This window comes from Jaculus jaculus, chromosome 2, assembly GCF_020740685.1.
Source record: "Jaculus jaculus isolate mJacJac1 chromosome 2, mJacJac1.mat.Y.cur, whole genome shotgun sequence".
NCBI classification, from domain to species: domain Eukaryota; kingdom Metazoa; phylum Chordata; class Mammalia; order Rodentia; family Dipodidae; genus Jaculus; species Jaculus jaculus.
Window position 1 is genome coordinate 54,327,920 of NC_059103.1, and position 19,630 is coordinate 54,347,549.

Here is a 19,630-nt window from a genome sequence, read left to right on the forward strand (position 1 = left end):
ACACAAGCTCTTCTAAGCCAGAATCTGTGGTGGTAAGTACCTGAAATTCCAGCATTGGGGAAGTGGAAAAATGGGATCCTTGGGACTTAATGGCTAGCTAGTAGCTGAATTGGTGAGCTCTAGGTTCAGTGAGAGGCCCTGTCTCAAAAAATAAAGATGAAGAGTGATTAAGAAGATGCCCAATATTAACCTCTGGTTTCCACATGCATGCATACACATCTGCACACACTTGTCTAACCATATGCCTGCTACACACACATATACACATGCTACACACACAAGAAAGGTAGATGGTGCCTGAAGAACAACACATGAGATTGTCCTCACACACGCACACACATGCATGCACCTCCCTACGTGTACATACACACAAAATAGATCAATCAAACATTAATAGAATCTGCCATCAAGCACTCTGAGAAAATCCTTGCAGGAATAAAATGGTTTTCTGAAAGTTATATGAGGTGAAACTGTCTTCAGTACTATGAAAGAACATAAGAAGGGTATTATGTATCATTACCTGGAAATGGAGTCATAAAAATTCATTTGAGTGAAGAAGTCAGATGTAGTTAACTGAATAATAGCCCCCTAATGGTGTCCACTGTCTAAGCCCTGGAATTTATGAATGTTACCTTATATAGAAAAGGGAACTTTGCAGATGTGATTAAATCAAAGATTTTTCAGATGGAGGCTGTCCTGGATTATCAGGCTAGCCTGCTGTTTTGTTTGAAGTTTGTGGTCTCTCTTGTCACAGTCATTTGATTTGAGTACAGTGAAACTTGTTTAGCACATGACTAAACAAAAAAGATGTAGCTAACTAGTGTTATTGGAAAACACTGGGCAATTAAAGGGTCAATCTGAAACACAAAATGAGACACAAAAAGGGATAAAAATCACTTACTTTTCAGTTAATGGTTGCCAGAATTAATCACATCACAAATGTACATAATTTCTTCTTTTTTTAACTGGAATTTTCAAATGCTTATTCTTAGCAATTCTTTAATATTAATTTCATGCTAAGTGAGTCATTATTAAATACTTATGAGGAAAACTATTTTTAAGCCATGTGCTCATTTAAAAATGTAATTTATTACTTTCTGCAGGCAATAAAAATGTGCTATATTAGTTACAACACACCAAGACTGGTGGGATGTATGCTCTAAATAAGAATACATTTTTTCTTTTACTGATCTAAAGAAAATTGGACTGAAACTGGCTTATGTTTTAAAAATTTTTTTGTTTATTTTTATTTATTTGAAAGCAACAGACAGAGAAAGGAGAGAAAGAGAGAGAGAGAGAGAGAGAGAGGGGGGGAATGGGCCATCAAGGCCTCCATCCACTGCAAACAAATTCCAGATGTATGTGCCACCTTGTGTATCTGACTTACATGGGTCCTGGAAAATTGAGCCTCAAACCAGGGTCCTTAGGCTTCACAGGCAAGTGCTTAACTGCTAAGCCATCTCTCCAGACCCTGGTTTATGTTCTTTTGAAAAAGAGTATACGTATCATTGCTAAAGAGGGAAAGAGAGGATTTTTGTTTTCTTGGAATACTAGGTAGAAACTGTAGACTGAAAGGGCTGTTCCTCTGTTCTTCAATATTCACATACTTTTAGTAGATAAATTACCTTTCTTTATAGTTTCTCCACTTCTATGAAGCAATGCATACAACCTAAAAAAGATTTTCTGAACTTGCCTTCAAACAGGTTCTAACACTTTGAAATGAGAGATGGCTGCCCTTGCCTTGGAACATCCGAGCCTTCAAAAACATAGGGTCTGGGCTGGAGAGATTGCTCAGTGGTTAAGGTGCTTACCTGCAAAGCCCAAGGACTGAAGTTCAATTCCCCAGTACCCAAATAAAGTCAGATGCACAAGGTGGCACATACATCTGCAGTGGCTAGAGGCCTGACTTGCCATTCTCTCTCTCATAAATAAATAATAACTAAATAATACAGGGTAACTGAGAAGGCCTTGAACAAGCAGGCTTTGCTAAGCAGCCCCTGGTTTGTGACTATTAGATATTATTTGTCTAATTATCACTCCCTGACCATTTACTATAAATCAAAACTAGTATAAACATACACAGGCTTAAGTGCTTTTTAGGGGGCTTTATTTTTTAACTTTTCATTGACAACCTCAATTCATATACACAATATACCATGTCCATATTCCCCTCCCACCATCCTCCCTTTTCCCTTCCTCTAACTTCCTTTACTGAACCCTTCTTTTTTCCAAGTAAGCCCTGTTCTATTTTTGATATTATCATTTTTCCCTCCTATAATGTACGTTTTATTTAGGTAGCTTCAGCCCCTGTGAGGTCATGAATGCTACAGCCACTTTGGAAGACTGCACTGAAAAGCACTCCTCCCCTTTCCTTGGCTCTTGTATTCTTTCTACTACCTCTTCCACAGTGGTCCTGAGCACTGGAAGGTGTGATAGAAATGTCTTAGTTAATGCTGAACCCTCTACTGTCTCTTCTTAGCACTTTGATGAATTTTGAGTTATCCCAGTGGTCACCACCATCTGAAAAGAGAAGCTTTTCTAACCAAAAGTGAGAATAGCATTAAAATATGGGAAGTATTTAGAGGGCTGTTTGGTGGACATACCAGGGCGTATCTCCCCAGCCATAGGCTTTTCATTAGGTTTTCAGTGCTAGGCATGAATTCCCTCCTGTGGAGCAGGTCTTAGTCCAATCTGATAGCAGCTGACTTTCTTTATAACAGACATGTCACCATTGCACTAGTTAGCTCATCTGAATTGGTTGTCCAGCCATAAAGCTTGTAGGGTCGACTGCTGGATAAGACCACTGATGACTTCTCCAGGCTGCAGAGCTCTTTCTAGCATCCTGGCAGGTAGTCAACAGGGAGGGGGCTTCTAGCTCAGCTCCAGCTTGATTTCTCAGAGACCTACAGCCCAAGGGGGCTTTATTTTATTTTTTAAAAACAGACAACAGAGATACTTTAAAAAATGTATTTTATTTATTTATGAGAGAGAAAGAGGCAGAGAGAAACGGGGGGGGGGGGGAGGAAGGGAAGGAGGGAGAGGGAGAGGGAGAGGGAGAGAATGGTCACGCCAGGGCCTCCAGTCACTGCAAATGAACTCCAGACGCACACACCACCTTGTGCATCTGGCTTTCATGGGTCCTGGGGAATCAAACCAGGATCCTTTGGCTTTGCAGGCAAATGCCTTAACTGCTAAGGCATCTCTCCAGCCAAGGGCTTTATTTTTTTATGAAGGATCCTAAGTCGTGTAAACCTTACATGTGTATGCTGTTCTCTTGTTGATCTGTCTTTTGTTATAGGGGCTTTATATGTGAACCCAGGACTGGTGAGGAAAATACTCTTCTGCACATATAGTAACCAGGTTATATTAGGCATCTATTGACTGCTAACACTTAGGGACACACAAAATGCTGCCATTTCCAGGTCACTGAACTCAACTAGGGAAAGGTGGGATGGTTGCAAAGATATGGCAAATCTTGCAGACAGAAAACATTATAAGGCTGGGGAGATGGCTTCGTTTTAAAGGTGCTTGGTTGCAAAGCTTGCCAGCCCAGGTTTGATTCTCCAATACCCACATAAGGCCAGATGTACAAAGTGGTGCATGAATATTGAGTTTTTTGGTCGCAGCAAGAGGCCCTGGCATACAAACACATACTCTCTCTCTCCTTGAAAATAAATGAAAATATTTTATTTATTCATTTATTTTTGTTTTTTCAAGGTAAGGTTTTGCTCTAGCCCAGGATGACGGGGAAATCACTATGTAGTCTCAGGGTGGCCTTGAACTCATGGTGATCCCTCCTACTTCTGCCTCCCCAGTGCTGGGATAAAAGGCATGTGCCACCACTGCCCAGCTGAAAATAAAAATATTTAGAAAACATTCTAGTCAGTTTGACTTAAAATTGGTCTTAAAATTAGAAAGTTGGGAATAAAAGCCACATCATCTCATCTTGAAACATAGCTTTTTCAATGTGCCTTTTGCCTTTCAAATTTCTACTTAAATTCTACTTTGCTTTGCATAGGAGCTTTGGTTTTGCTGTTATCGAGATGATTCAGTCTCTCAGTGGTAACAATTCCAGGACAGGTTACCACCCGATTCAACTAGCACAAATTCTCTGTCCCTTGTGATAGTGTTCTAATAAAGCCACTGTAAATGGAAAATGTCATACATCAAATGCATGTGATCCACCTAACCTACTGACCTCAGAGCTCAGCAACAGCATTCTATAGAGATTCAGCTATTTTTCCCTATGATTGTGTGGCTACCAGGAATTGAGGCCAAATATTGCTTTTGCACCATAGTAAAATTTAAAATTGTAAGTCAAACCATGATAGAAGATTATGTGAGCTGCCTGTGGTGATGCATGCCTTTAATCTCAGCGCTTAGGAGGCAGAAGTAGGAAGATCATTGTGAGTTTGAGGCCAGCCTGGGTCTACAGAGTGAGTTCCAGGTCAGCCTGGGCTAGAGTGAGATGCTAACTTGAAAAATCCACCTCCCCCAAAAGATTATATACCCTCCTGAGTATACTCTTCCCCTGTGAGGCTACGGAGTGAGCATATGGGTATACATGTCAGGAAAGAGGTAAGTTCCATCTTCATTTATTATTATAAATATTTCCTTTTACCCATTAATTTTTTCACCTGCAGCCCTCTCGTCTTTGATATCAGGTGTTTCTTCCCTCTTATAGTCAAAAATTGTCATTGCTTGCTCCATTTCTTGAAGCATTTAAATAGGAAACAAACATGGTGATTACAATGCTTGTCTCTGGGATCACATGACCTTATCTCAACCTGGAGGATGAGCATGCACACAACAAAGCAACAAGAAGCATCAAGCCAGGCATGGGGGCACACACCTTTAATCCCAGCACTTGGGGAGGCAGAGGTAGGAGGATAGCCATGAGTTCGAGGCTACCCTGAGACTACACAGTGAATAATTATAGGTCAGCCTGGACTAGAGTGAAATCCTACCTTGAAAAAAAAAAAAAAAAAAAAAGAAGCATCAAAGTCAATCTACCTGATTATGAAGCCAGGTTTCAACATCCACTAGGTGTATTTTATTTAAAATTTTTATTTATTAGCAAGTGTGTGTGTATGTGATATACATACATACATATATATATATATATATTATCTATCTATCTATCTATCTATCATCTATCTATCTATCTATCTATCTATCTATATATAGAGAGAGAGAGAGAAGGAGAAAGAAAGGGGGGGGGAGGGGGATAGAAAGTCAGACAGACAGAATAGGTGCACCAGAGTCTCTTGCTGTTAGCAAATAAACTCCAGCTGCATGGGCCACTTTGTGCATTTGGCTTTACATGGGTACTACGGAATTGAGTGTAGGCTGGCAGGCTTTGCAAACAAGGGCCTTTAACTGCTGAGCCGTCTCTCCATCCCTTCTATACCTACTAGAAAATAACAGCTCTATGCATCTGGTTCTGTCACTGCAAAACTGAACTATTCCCTACTATATAAGATCACTGTGAGGATCAAAGGTAATAATGCAAACCAGTTATCAGCCCAAGGCCTGGACTTAATAAACACATGTTAAATATTCAGTCAAGTTCCCACAGGCAAATATCGAACCCTGGACAAGGTAAGTGTTCAGGATTGTGAGACCAAAGAAGTGTAGAAGCCAAGTGGGTATATGGTCTCACTGTGGCAGGAACCTTACTACAACTGCTGTGGAATTTGAGGGGTTTTTTGTTTATTGACGTGAAGGAAGGTTTGATCAAGTTACAAAAACAAAACAAAACAAAACAAAACAAAACAAAACAAAACAAAACAAAAAAACAACTCCCCAAAACCCTCAGGTAATTTTTTTTCTAGTCTATAATATAAATATTTAATGTAAAGTATACAAAAAATTAATGTAAAGCTAGGCGTGGTGGCACACACCTTTTTAAATCCCAGCACACAGGAGGCAGAGGTAGGAGGATTGTTGTGAGTTAGAGGCCACCCTGAGACTACATAGTGAATTCCAGGTCAGCCTGGGCTAGAGCGAGACGACCTTACCTCAAAAGAAAAAAAAAAAAAAAAAATCATGTAAATATGCCATTTTCATTTTACTACACTATTTGTGATTGTACTTTATTCTTTGAGAATTGTTTCCAAAGGTACCCATACTCATTTTTTTTTCCTCCAATTCAAAAGTATTTGTTTTTCAGAAAACCTGTTAGGCATTTTACAAAGTGGCCATCTCACTATTGCCGACATATTAGTGAGGATAGCTCTATACATATGGATGCTACATAAAATGAATGTTTATTCATTATCCCCATAAATTTAAACTTGCCTCTTTCTAGTATATATGCTTTCCATTTGGGTCCAAATCAGGACTAAACATGGATTTCATATGTTGCAATTACACGTTCCAGTAATTCTTTATTATCTATTGAATTAAATGGACATAAACCACAACATGATAGGACCTTAAGTACTAACATCAGCATGATTTTTTTTTTTTTCCTGCAAATATGTAAAGCATTTTCTCCTAAGAAAACAGGGTTTCACTGCTTTCTTTGCTGGCCAATACAGAACTAAATATACACTTAATTATAATTTGTCATCATAAGCATGACTTTTTAAAGGCTTTAGGTGTCAAGAGGAGTACCACGGAAGCCTTGTCTCTGTACACCAGCTGTGTTTTAGATGCACAGTCAAATTACATATGTCAAAAAAGCACAGGCCTCAGAAACTTAAGTATCCGTTTAAACACCAGATTTATAAGCTTGTCAGTCCTTAATTTCTGGATTGAATTTGTTCCTTTGGAAAATGGCTACCCCCTTCGTAAAAGTTGAACGTGTTTACAGAATTAAGGGCCATCTATTACATACATGACACACGGCCTTCAGATTTGTTTTAAAGCATACATGAAGATGTAGTTTCATGACTGAGTTATGAGGCACTGACCTAAAAAATTCGAAAAGCTTATGAAGATGCTTCACTTACCACCTACACTTCAAACATCGATGTAAGAACTTCACGCAGTACTAAGTTCACAAGACAAGCTGCTATCACTGACTCGAAAGGGAGTTTCTATTTAAAAGGCTTTAACCAAACACCACAGAGACGCGAAAGGGAAGAGAGCGGATCACGAACTGAAGATTTTACAAAATGCCTTTTTGTAACAGAGACCACATTTAAAAAGCCACAGGCTTGCTCCTGTTTAGAACTATGACCCTTTGACATTTTTTCTTAAAAAAAAAAAGAATGATTTCCCTCTTTATTTTCTCCTCCATGGAGGGCAACAGAATCTTAAAATCATCGCACAACTAGCGGACGGACACCCTAGCAGCTCCATCCCAGACCTGGGGCGGCCTGGTTCCCCGCTCGAGTCTCTCCGCCGGCCGCACGCTGCCAGCCGCCCACTTCCGCCCGAGCCCCGGCTGCGCGCCCCTCACTCCCCCCTCCCCCCCCAGCGCGCGCCCGAGAGGGCCGAGATTTTCCCGCGGTGCCGCGGGAGCGCGCGCGGCCGCTCGCTAGTCCCCAGAGTGCACTGCGGTGTGGGCCGGGCGTGCTTGTGTGCGCGCGCGCGGACTGGCGGGCGCGCGACTCCACTGAGGAGAGACCGCGGGAAAATTCCAAAAGTCAAAACAAACAAAAAGCCAAGTCGAAGCTAAGCCAAGTTTTCAAGCCGCAGAACCTGGGCGGTGGCTTCCTTTCCGCCGCAGCCCAAACTGCTGAAGCAGCTCTGGGCAAGGACCACCCGGGAAGGAGGCCGCGGAACGAAACGGAGGCGCTCTGCCCTTAGGGGTCTGGCCGACGCGCCAGCTGAGGTTAGGGAGCCGGAGGTGTGTGTGTTGCGGGGGGGGCGGGGGGGAGGAAAGGCCGGGAAGACTCGCGAGAACGGTCGCGCACGGCGCCGCGCCCCGCGCCTAGAAGTGGGCGAACGAAGATCTGGCCCCGCGCGGGGTCTGAGGGGGGACACGGCGGGGGCGGGGCCTGCCGCCGCAGAAGGCGGGGACTGGTGAGGAGGGGCGTGGTCTCTGGGGCGGGGCTGGCGTGGGGTCACGCGGAAGGGACCCTCGGGAGCGGTGGGACCTGGGAGTTGGCGTTTTGGTTCTTTTTGTTCATTGAGAGCGGGCGGCAGGGCCTTCTTAAAAGGAGAGGAGCAAAGGTGAATATGTGCGCGCCGGAACCGTGGGAGCTGTGAAAAGCTTTCCTTTTTCAAACCCGTCACCCTCGGCAGCTGGTCTGGTCCCCTCCGCCGGGGCGCGAGCCGGGAGAAGTCCAATTAGGAGAGCCCGGGCGCGGCGGTACCCCTCCCGCCCGCCGCCGCCGCCGCCGCCGCCGCCTTTCATCGCCGGACCCGAGCAGGGTCGCTGTAGGCTGATTGTCTCCTCACAACTCTTTCTTTGACTGCCAGGCCAAATCACGTTCAAGGACCTTGAGAGTTTTTGTTTTTTTTTTGATGGGGTTGATGAGGGGTGTGGTTTGTCTTAAATATTTTGGGTGGGTACTTTTTATTTATGTATTTATTTTTAACAACTATAAACCAGCAGTGATCTTGTATGAGCTAGTGCTCTGTGGTGGGAAAAGATTTGGAGTTTCTGAAACATAAGACTTGATGACTAGAACCTTATGAAAACAGGCCAAGGAGGGAAAGATATGAATGCGCCCGGGCTTTTGTTGTAATCTGAAATGAGTTGAAAGCTCCTGGTTTGATTGCAGTCTAACCCGTGCTTCACTGAGTGCATCTGAACTGTGATGTGATGGACTTGGCATTTATGTGGCGTTTTGCGGCCACCAACTTCTATTCATGAATGCCCTTCACCTTTAGTGATACACCGCCCAGAACATTTTCTCATTCCTTCCTCGAGGAAGGAGGGAACGTGGTTAGAAAAGATGGTAGTCATACCATGTGTTGAGATCACTCTTTACATAAACTTATGTAGAAAAGCATGTCCATTGTGACTTATTAAATTTAAGTCAGATCAGTGTTTCTGTGTAATGTTCTATACTAGATTCACGTGAAAAGAAGCACGTGTGTGTGTGTGTGAACTCATGACGAGGAAGACTGCATTAAAGAAATGTCTTACATCAAAGACCCCTTCCACGTATTTTATGCACCCTGTTACTTTAGAATTTGACTATATACATTGGCATATTTTACATATACATGTTTGTATTTGGTGTATTCAGTACATGTGGTGTGTCTATGGGTAGTGTATGCACAAGTGTGCAGATGTGCCTGCCTTGTGCACACAGGTGCAGAGGCCAGGTGTCCTATTGCTCTTCTTCCTTCCCTGAGGCACTCTGTCACTGAACCTGGGGCTCCCCAGGGTTGAAGTTACAGGCATGTGAGTATATTATGCTGGTCTTTTTATGGGGGCACTGGACATGGAACTCAGGTCCTCATGCTGTGTAGGAAGCAGTCTTGGCTGCTGAGCTCTCTGTCCAGTCCCAGAATTATATATCTTGGAGTTTTAGGAAAAAATTGTTTTAGAAAACATTTTTTTTAAAATAACAAACTTGATTGGGTAGATGTGGCAGATACATCCCTGTGTATATGTGAAATTGTACGTTTTCAAATGAATGGTAATTTTAACTAGGTCCACATTTCAGTAAGTAGTTCCAATAACAAAACAAATTTTGTATTTATGAAACTAACTACAGGGAGGGCTAGTAGGAGGTTGGATTGATTATGTAGGTCACAGACTCAGGAAGCTCACATGAGTAGTAGTTCCAAGTTAGTGGTAGAGCCTCAAATCAGGCAAGAATTAAGTCCAGAATGATTTAAACTTTAATTTTTTTAAAAAAATATTTATAAGCAGAGAGAATGAGAAGAGAGAGAGACAGACAGACAGAATGGGCATGGTAGGGCCTCCCACCTCTGAAAGTAAACTCCAGAAGCATGTGCTATTTTGTGCCTCTGGCTTTATGTGGGTACTGGGGAATGGGACCTGGGTCATTAGGCTTTGCAGGCAAGTGCCTTAACTGCTAAGCCAACTCTCCAGCCACATAATTTTTTATTTTAAAACCTTATTTTATAGTTTTAGTTTAGGATATGAATATTCTCTGTTTGTTTATGGTTCTAATGATCATGATAATCTCCCTTGCCAGGGAAGTATTGTTTATAGTTTCTCAACTAACTAACTTCTTAATATGAAAGAATTTTCCAAATCCTTTTTCAGTGTGGGTCATGCCATTATACATTCTCACAGTACGAATGAGGGTTTACCAACACTGTCTTTATCAACATAGAGGGTTCTTTACATTTTTTATATGTTTCAGTATCAACTTCTCAATTTTTCCAAAATGTCTGTACTGTGAAGGATTTTGAAAGGAATTGTATTGATTCTATAAATGGGTTTGGGGAAGAATTGTAAACTCAACATGTACACATAATATTTTTTGTTTAGATCTTTATTTTTTCAGCATCCTTAGTGAATTTTATTATATAGGTTTTGCCCTTTTTAAAAAATAATTTTATTGAGACAGAGAGTAGAAGAGAGCAAGAACATGGACACACCAGGGTCTTCTGTGGCTGCAAATGACTTTCAGACACATTTGCTATTTTGTGCATCTGTCTTTATGTGGAGGAGTTAAACTTGACTGACAGCTTTGCAAGCAAGCACTTTTAATTGCTGAGCCATCTCTCCATCCCTAAATTTTACCTTTTTTTTTTTTTTTGCCAACTTTATCTTAAAAACCTTTTTTTTTTTTTTTTTTTTTAATTTGGGACAGAGTCTCATGTATCCCAGGCCTGCCTCAAACTCACTGTGTAGTTGAGATTGGCCTTGAACTCCTGCCTCTGCCTTCCTAGGACTGGGATTATGGGCATGTGCCACCACACCTGGCTTTTAAGTTTTATTATTATTTTTAATTAAAATTTTTTCTTTTGATGCTGTTGTATGTAGAAGTGTTTTTCAATTTCATGATGGAATTTTTTTTTGTTGACAATATATAAAAATAATTTTGAGGGCTGGAGAGATGGCTTGGTGGTTAAGGTGCTTGCCTGCAAAGCCTAAGAACACATGTTCCAATCTCCAGGTCCCATGTAGCCAGACACATAGTGATGCAAGTGCAATGTCACACATGCACACAGGGGGTGCACATGCCTGGAGTTTGCAGCAGCTGAAGGTCCTGGGGTGCTTATTCTCCCTGTCTCTTTCTCTCTCAAAAAAAATTTTTTTGAATGCTGAACTTGTATTCTGTATGTTTTCCTTCCCTGAATCACATCGGATTTCTGTATTCAGCATCATAATCTGTGAATAAAGACTCTTACTTGTGATGTCCCCCAGTGATGTCCCCCAAGCTGGCTCCCGCTTGTTAGCTGCTGATGTGTTGCTGAACAGAAGTGAAAAGAGTGGATTTTCCTGACTTGTTTTAAACCCAGGAAGAAAGTGTTACATCTTTTTCACAGGGTTTCCTGTTTAGTTGTGTTTTTCTTAAAGCTCTCTTGGGTTGAGGGATTTTTTTTCCTTCCATTACTCAAGTGTTGAAAATGTGATTCTTCTCCATCTATTGCAATGGCTGTGGGGTGTTTTATTTTTTTATGAATATGCTTTATTGTATAAATTGACTTATTAATGCCAAATAAACTTTGCAATTCTGGAATTAAACCTCTTGGGTCATGCTATACAATCTCTTATATTTTGCTGGGTTTGGCTGATAAGTACTTTTAAGGATGACTATGCTCGTGAACAATATTGGTACATAATTTATTTTCATAAGATGTCTTTGACTTTGGTATTGATGGTAATGTTGGCATCTTAGAATGATTTAGCATGTGTTAGCCTTTTTTCTTCTGAGTCTATAAAGAGTTAGTATTCTCTGAAAATATTTTGATAGAATTCACCCCTGACATACCTAGTCCTGGAAGTTTCTTTATGGGGAGATTCCAATCCCTCAGTTTCTCAGCACTGGTCCAGCTGGAACATGCTCAGGAGCAGTGTAGAAGCTGCCCATGGAAAACTGGAGCTGCAGGCACATGTAGGTAGTGCTGCACGAAGCAGCGCTGAGAGCCGGTACATGCATATGAGCGCAGTGGCTGTCACTGAAAAACTGAGGAATTCTCCCATAAAGAAAATCCCAGCCAATGTCCACTCTTTCTGGACTTGGAGTCCAAAATGAGTGTAGTGGGGTAGTTGCTAGGTGCTGGTAGGGACTCCTGCAGGAAGGGAGGAGTGGGGTTCTTCTTCACCATTCCCCTCGCACTGTTAAAAGAGTGTGACTGGGTCAGATACACTGGAGAATATTTTCATTTACTGGTTGCAGGGAAGCTGAGCTTGGCTGTAGCTGAGTGGTAACAGTACTTGCCTAGTGTGTGCAAGACCCTAGGACTGCAGAAGAAAAAAGAAAAAAAACAAAAAAATAAACCCAAATTTTTTGCCTGACCTATGTTCACTAAGGTTTTCTCTTGTGTTTTTTTATTGATGTTTTGTTATTTTATTACTCATTTTTAAGATACTTAGTCCAATTTGAATTTAATTTAATGGGCTATATGAGAAAGGGCTAAGGTTTCTCTTACATATATAACCTTCCAGTTGTTCCAGCACTGTTCTTGAAAGCATCAATCCTGTCCCTGTTGAAGTCCATTGGAGCCTTGTCACTAAAATTAATGTATGTGACTCTTTTGGTTTTTTTGGTCTTTTGAGGTAAGGTCTTGCCCTAGTCCAGGCTGACCTGGAATTCACTATGTAGTCTCAGGGTGGCCTGGAACTCAGGGTGATCCTCCTACCTCTGCCCCCTGAGTGTTGGGATTAAAGGCATGTGCCACCACGCTTGGCTCATGACTTTTTTTTATATGCATGTTGATGGGCCCTGATTTGTATACCTTTTTTAATGTCTTCAAATCAGGTAGTGTAAGTCCTCCAACTTTCTTCTTTTTGAATTCTCCCCTTTATTCTATTCCATTTACATACATATATGTTTTAGGTTCAGCTTGTCATTATTTCTAAGAACCCTTCTAGAACTATTTATGCCAGTTGTATATGCATGTTCATATGTGTGTGCATGCACATGCATATGCATGTTGAGGCTAGAGGTTGATGTTCACTTTGGGTGGCTTCCTCAATTGCTTTCAACCTAACTTATTTATGAATGGCCACACTAGGGCCTCTTGCTGCTGCAAATGAACTTCAGATGCATACGCTATTTTGTGCATCTAGCTTTACATGAGTATTGGGGAATTGGACCCAGATGGGCAGTCTTTGCAAGCCTTTAACCACTGAACCATCTCCCCACCGTCAACCTTATTTTTGAGATGAGGTCTTTCTCTGAATCTGGAGCTTATTGATTCAGCTAGACTAATTAGCTGACAAATCCCAGGCATCTTCTTGTTTCTACCTCTCCAGAGCTGGGAGTGTAGGTACACACTACTGCATCCAGCTATTTCATGAGTCCTGGGGTTCTGAACTTAGGTCCTCATGTTTGTACCACAAGCATTTTCCTGACTGATCCATCTCACAAGCCATACAGACTGTGTAACATAGCTTGTATGTGGCATCTTAAAATTTTTTAGTCAATTACTGTCATTTAAACACTAAGAGATTTCTCTTATTTCTATTATTTTTAAATTTATTATTTATTTATTATTTTATTTCTATTATTTTAGAAGTGGAAGGTAGTCTCACAATGCTAAGTTCAAGTTATCTTTCAGCAGTAGTTGGCAGGAGATGAATTCTGCCTAAAGCTCTTCTAACTGCTTCCCTAGTTTAATTTATCCATGTGTATGTCTCCATTTATGATCTGTGCCTAATTTGTTCTCTTTCAAATAATTTTGAAATACATTTAGTTGTTAAACCAGCACTTAGAAAAATAGTGGATAGATAGAACAAATTTATCATATTTTCTGGGGGAAATTATGTGCTGATAAGTTCAAAGTGTCTTATTGTATAGAAAAAAAAAGATTATATTTCATGAAAAGTAATATGTATCCTTTGGAACCTAGAACCTTTTTGTTGTGTTGAGTTTTTAAAATAAATTCATTTTCTTATCCTAGTCATTTTTTGTCCACTTGTTTGGTTTGGTGCATTTTTTTTTTTTTTCAAGGTAGGGTCTCACTCTAGTCCAAGCTGACCTGGAATTCACTATGGAGTCCCAGGGTGGCCTTGAACCCACAGTGATCCTCCTACCTCTGCCCCCCAAGTGCTGAGATCCAAGACGTGTGCCACCATACCTGGTGGTGCATTTGTAAAATTAGTTTGGTCATGAGCCGTGTCCTTTCCAGATTGTTTTCATAGTATGTGAATCTCACAATAATCATATGTATGTACCAAGGTAAGATAGGCACTGTAAAACAAACAGGACTTGGTCTGATGCTCAGTGGCAGAGTGTTTGTCTATAATGTGAGGCCATGGGTAGATCCAGAGAACTGTAAAAGCAAAACAAAACAAACAAATGGGGGGGGGGGGGAGAATGGAACAGGAACCAGCTGAGCAGCTCCAGAACAACTTCAGACAGCTCTCCGGTCTCCTGTGCCAACATCAGGAACCACTGGAGACCTCTTGATGCCAAGAAATTAGAGCCACCCCTCCCCATGCAGCATTCAGCACAGCTGATCTGAAGAGAGACCAACCTAGCCAGCTGAACCAGGTCCTTCACAGTGCACCAAAGAGGGAACCACCTTCTCATTCAGTGTAGGTGAGATAGAAAGCCATCCCAAAAGAGAAGCCTCTCTTTTTATATGGCAGTGACCACGGGGATGACTCAAAAATGGACAAAGTATTGAAAAGAAGTAACAGTGGAGTGTTTGGTGCTGAGGTATCTCTGTCACACTCTCCAGAGCATGAGAACCATTGAGGAAAATGTGGTGGAAAGAATATAAGTGCTACAGGAAAGGGAGGAGTACTTAGAATGCTGTCTTCTAGACACAAGCTGGCCTTGATATTCATGATCTCACTATGGCTGACAGTACCTACACAAAACCTGCGTAATAGGAGGGAAAAAATGGCATCAAAACAGAAGAGAGTCTAATTGGAAAGAAGAAAGGATTCAGTGGAGGGGGCCTGGGGGGTAATGGGGATCATGGGAGGTAATTATGATGATAGTATATTGTTTATATGTATGGAACTTTTCAATAAAAAGTATAAAAAAGGAAGGAAGGGAGGAAAGGAAGAAAGAAAGGGAAGGAAAGGGAAAGAAGAAAGGAGCAAAGCTAAGACATTTTTAAAAAATTAATTTAGTTCAGAATTTTGGAATTCCCAAGCAATTGTCCAAAAGATTGCTTCTGAAGAACTTTGGGTTACTTGTGTTTCTGCATCCTTTAAATGGATTGTTGTATCATAATAATCTCAGTAATCAAAAGATCTGAACATTTCTGGTTACTCAGATTCATTAACTTTAGCCAAACAGTCACCTTCAGTTATGACTTGTCTTTGTAATGTTTACTGTAAAGGCAACTTAGACTAAGGAAAAGGCTGTTGATGATTACCCTGTTTGGTCCTTTTTTCTTTGTGCCAAGTAGCTCCATGTCCAAGAGCAGGTGAAATTTCTTACTAAAGCATTTGTAACCAGCTTTTTGGCAAGTTTTCCATTCTATCTTTGTAAATAGAAGTATTAGTAGCAAGTAATTTTTGAGAACTGCCTAACCAGCTCCTGTTTGGTGACACCCTGTGACCCTTGTTGCATGTCAGCAAACAAATTAGATACATACCATATTTGATATTCATATCTTTTCCCCAAACAAAATTTGAGTTCTGTAAACACAATTGTTGTCATTTTCCATATGTTTGTATGTGAATGGAAGTTTTTGTCCCTTCTGTAACCAATACCATAGAACTTCTGAAGGCTGATGATACATTTGTTGTACAGTGTTAATCTAAAGCAAAGCTGTGTTCTGACTGCACTTGTAGCTATAGAGATAGATTCTAAACTCATTTCCATTGATGAGTACAGCATATATGCTAGCTGGAGCTAATGTATAAAGGAGTACCACACTGTAGAGACCTCATTACACTTGTGAACACAGTGCAGCTGTTGCACATCTAGTACAACCTCAAAAAACCATTTTAAGTTTACCAAAGACCACATTCCAGACCCAGTTTTTATAATGTAAACACTCTGGGACATGCCTTTGAAATGAGTGGGATTGTCATTAATATTAATGCCACTGTACTCAAGGCTGAGAAGTCATTTCTTTTCAAGCTTTAGTTTTCACTCCTAATATTGGAATAAAATAGGCTTTCAGCTTGAAGTATGGTGTGTTTATTCACAGCCTGAAAAAAATTAATCCTGTTATTTTTTAATTTACTTAATTTATTTATTTGAGGGACAGAGGCTGAGGCATGCCAGGGCCTCTACCCACTGCAAACTGAACTCTAGATACATGCACCACAGTATGCATCTGGCTAGCATGGGTCCTGGGGAATCAAACCTGGGTCATTTGGTTTTGCAAGCAAATGCCTTAAGTACTAAGCCATTCTTCCAGCCCTTGAGACATCTTTTAAATTGTAAATTTATTCACTTTTTTTTTTTTTTTTTTGGTTTTTCGAGGTAGGGTCTCACTCTGGTCCAGGCTGACCTGGAATTAACTGTCATCTCAGGGTGGCCTTGAACTCATGGCAATCCTCCTACCTCTGCCTCCCAAGTGCTGGGATTAAAGGCATGCGCCACCACACCCGGCTTTATTCACTTTTTTTGTTTTTCATTTATACTCTTATTTCTAATTCTCTAACACTGTAGTTTTTTGTTAGTATTACCTGTGAATATAGTATGTTCTCTTTATTATAAATATTTTATCTTCCTTTTAAAGTTCCCTCCCCACCTGCATTCCCTATCCCTTGGTACATTTTGGTTTTCATTTTTCTTTTTTTAAAGTTTTTATTTTTTTATTAGAGACAGAGAGAGGGAGGGAGGGAGGGAGAGAGAGAGAGAGAGAGGGAGGGAGGGAGAGAATGGGTGCACCAGGGCCTCTAGCCAACTGCAAATGAACTCCAGACCACATGTGCTACCTTGTGCATCTGGCTTATGTAGGACCTGGAGAGTTGAACCTGGGTTCTTAGGCTTCACAGGTAAGTGCCTTAACTGCTAAGCAATCTCTCCAGCCCTTGGTTTTCATTTTTCATTTAAAGACTTCAGATGCCAGGTTGTCTGTCTATGTTGGGAAGCTGATTGGAACCACCGAATGCAAAGGTGGTGTTGCAGTCAGTTTTGAGTTGCTGCATAAAGAACTTGACCAAGAGCGGCTTGTGAGAGGAAAGGGTTTATTTTGGCTTACAGACTTAAGGGGAAGCTCAATGATGGCAGGGGAAAGCATGGCATGAGCAGAGGTTGGACATTACCTCCTGGCCAACATCAGGTGGACAACAGCCAGGAGAGTGTACCAAACACTGGCAATGGGAAGCCCCCAGCAATACCTGCCTCCAGGAGGTCCCAATTCCCAAATTGCCACCAGCTGGGGACCTAGCACTCAGAACACGTAAGTTTATGGGGGACACCTGAATCAAATCACCACAGGTGGCATTTCATGATTTTTTTTTTTTTAAAGATAAGAATATTAAATTTATTTAATCACTTCTCAGAGTAGAACTACAAGAGAATTAGGGAGGCCATAGTTTCTTTTCTTCCTCAGGATTGGTGGAAAGCCTCTCACTAAAGAGGACACAGAGCATACATTTAATGATTTTTATGTTCCTTTTAAGGCGATCTTTTGGGTTGTGTGTTGGGAAAACCTCCTCATGTCTGTGTCCTCAGATCTTTATTCTTAGATTTATCAATGGTTTGTCATCTGTCAGTCAGCTACTAGTGATCCAGGGCTTGACTGGGGTAGAATACTTGGACCAGGGAGGGACCATTTGCATTGATATTATAGTATATTTATTTTTTTCTATTTTTAGATGTCCTTATTTCCTAGCTTTCTGTGGAGGTCCAATGATATAAACTAAGATGCAATACTGGTAGGTTTTAGGTTTCTCATCCCTCTCATATAGTTTTTTCTGTTATATTAAATTGGTTACTACTTGCTTTCTAGCATATGAAATTCCATTTTTATCTCTTTTTCTCTCCTTATCCTTAGAAGTTTATGTATGTTTTTTGAGGTAGGTTCTTACTCTAGCCCAGGCTGACCTAGAATTTGCTATGTAGTCTCAAGGTGGCCTCAACTCATAGCAATCCTGCTACCTCTGCTTATCAAGTGGATTAAAGGCGTGCACCACCACATCCAACTAAATTCTTTATTATAATTTTCAGATTCAGGAGGACTGAAAAAGATTTTATATGCTGTATTCCTAGGGAAATTCCTACAAAAATACCTCTCCCTATTTACCTTTAATGACTTAACTTTTAAAATTAAAGACTGTTTTTTTTTTTTTTAAATTTCTGTATTTGAGAGCAACAGACAGAGAGAGAAAGAGGCAGATAGAGAATGGGTGCACCAGGGCCTCCAGCCACTGCAAATGAATTCCGGATTCATGCGCCCCTTGTGCATCAGGCTTACGTGGGACCTGGGGAATCGAGCCTCAAACCTGGGTCCTTAAGCTTCACAGGCAAGTGCTTAACTGCTAAACCATCTCTGTAGCCCCTAAAATTTTACATATATATGTGTGTGTGTGTGTGTGTGTGTGTGTGAGAGAGAGAGAGAGAGAGAGAGAGAGAGAGAGAGAATGTGTGTGTGAGTGTGTGTGTGTGTGTGTATTTGCAAGCAGTGAGATAGAAGAGAGATAGACAGACAGGCAGAATAGGCATGACAGGGCCTCCAGCTGCTGCAGACTGCAGACACATGTGACACTTTGTGTATCTGGCTTTACTTGGGTACTGGGGAATTGGACCTGGGTCATTAGGCTTTCAGATCATCTCCTTAACTGCTGAGCTGTTTCTCTAGACCTAAAAAGTGTTTTTTTGATTCATCTGTAGTTGCTACCTAAAATGGGTACCTGATTGTTCCATAGTGTTATTTTTGAAAATTCCAGTTCATGTATGGGTAATAAGGTTACAAATAGTGATCATTTTGAATGCTGGTAGATTGCTATCAATGCAGGGTTTTGGAGTCCAGGAAGGAATTCCTAGGCCTGTGAACCCCAACTTTGGGGTCCTTATCTGAATTTAGCAAAGAATTGATAAAATGGACAATGAGAAGGGTAAATTGTAAGTTATGTGGTTTATTTTAGGGAGAATTAGGATCAAGGGGAAAGACAAGGGAATTCCTCTTCTTTCCCAGCTGGAAAGTGAGAGGGGAGAGTGGAGAGAAATTCCTCCATAGAGAAATCTCCTGGGGACTGTTGGTATCCAAGCAAGAGGGGAGAAAGGAGAGATAGGGAAATCTTCAGGAGAGAAGCCCGTGGAAAAGGCACATATAGACACATGTGGAGGACAAAACTTGAGAGCCCAGGCCAAAAGATTTAGACGAAGCACACGTGGAAGCAAAGCACAAGCTCCTCACCTTTACATCAGGGGTCAGAAAAATACCAGAGATTGGATAGTAAAGTTCTCAGAGCTTAGAGAAAAATCACGCATGTAGTAAAACAAGAAAATGCCTCAAAATATGATGGGAAAGTGCCCGGACAGAAAGAAATTTACCCTTCTTTCTTTCCAGCAGGTTGGGAAGAGGAAAGAGCTTACTAAAGCAGGACCATTAGAGTCCAGTGTTAGGAAAATAAATAGCCAAGAAAGAGGGAGATTACATACATGGCAGGGCCATTTATATGGATCAGACATCTCATTAGGATGAGCCTTGCCATAAG

General features: G+C 41.1%; 1 protein-coding gene across 5 annotated transcripts in view; it reads left to right on the forward strand.

Moving 5' to 3' along the window:
* Nucleotides 1–7,562: 7,562 nt before the first annotated feature.
* Fancc (FA complementation group C) overlaps nucleotides 7,563–19,630 on the forward strand; it is a 264,880-nt gene continuing 252,812 nt past the window's right edge. Inside the window, exon 1 of one of the 5 annotated variants that reach the window (XM_045143857.1) lies at nucleotides 7,563–7,783. The gene's annotated coding sequence lies outside the window, so the exon portion shown is untranslated. Of the gene's footprint in view, nucleotides 7,799–7,891; nucleotides 7,975–8,034; nucleotides 8,125–19,630 lie in introns of those variants that run through there. The other 4 variants (XM_045143854.1, XM_004656859.2, XM_045143856.1 and 1 more) reach the window with 4 other exon arrangements.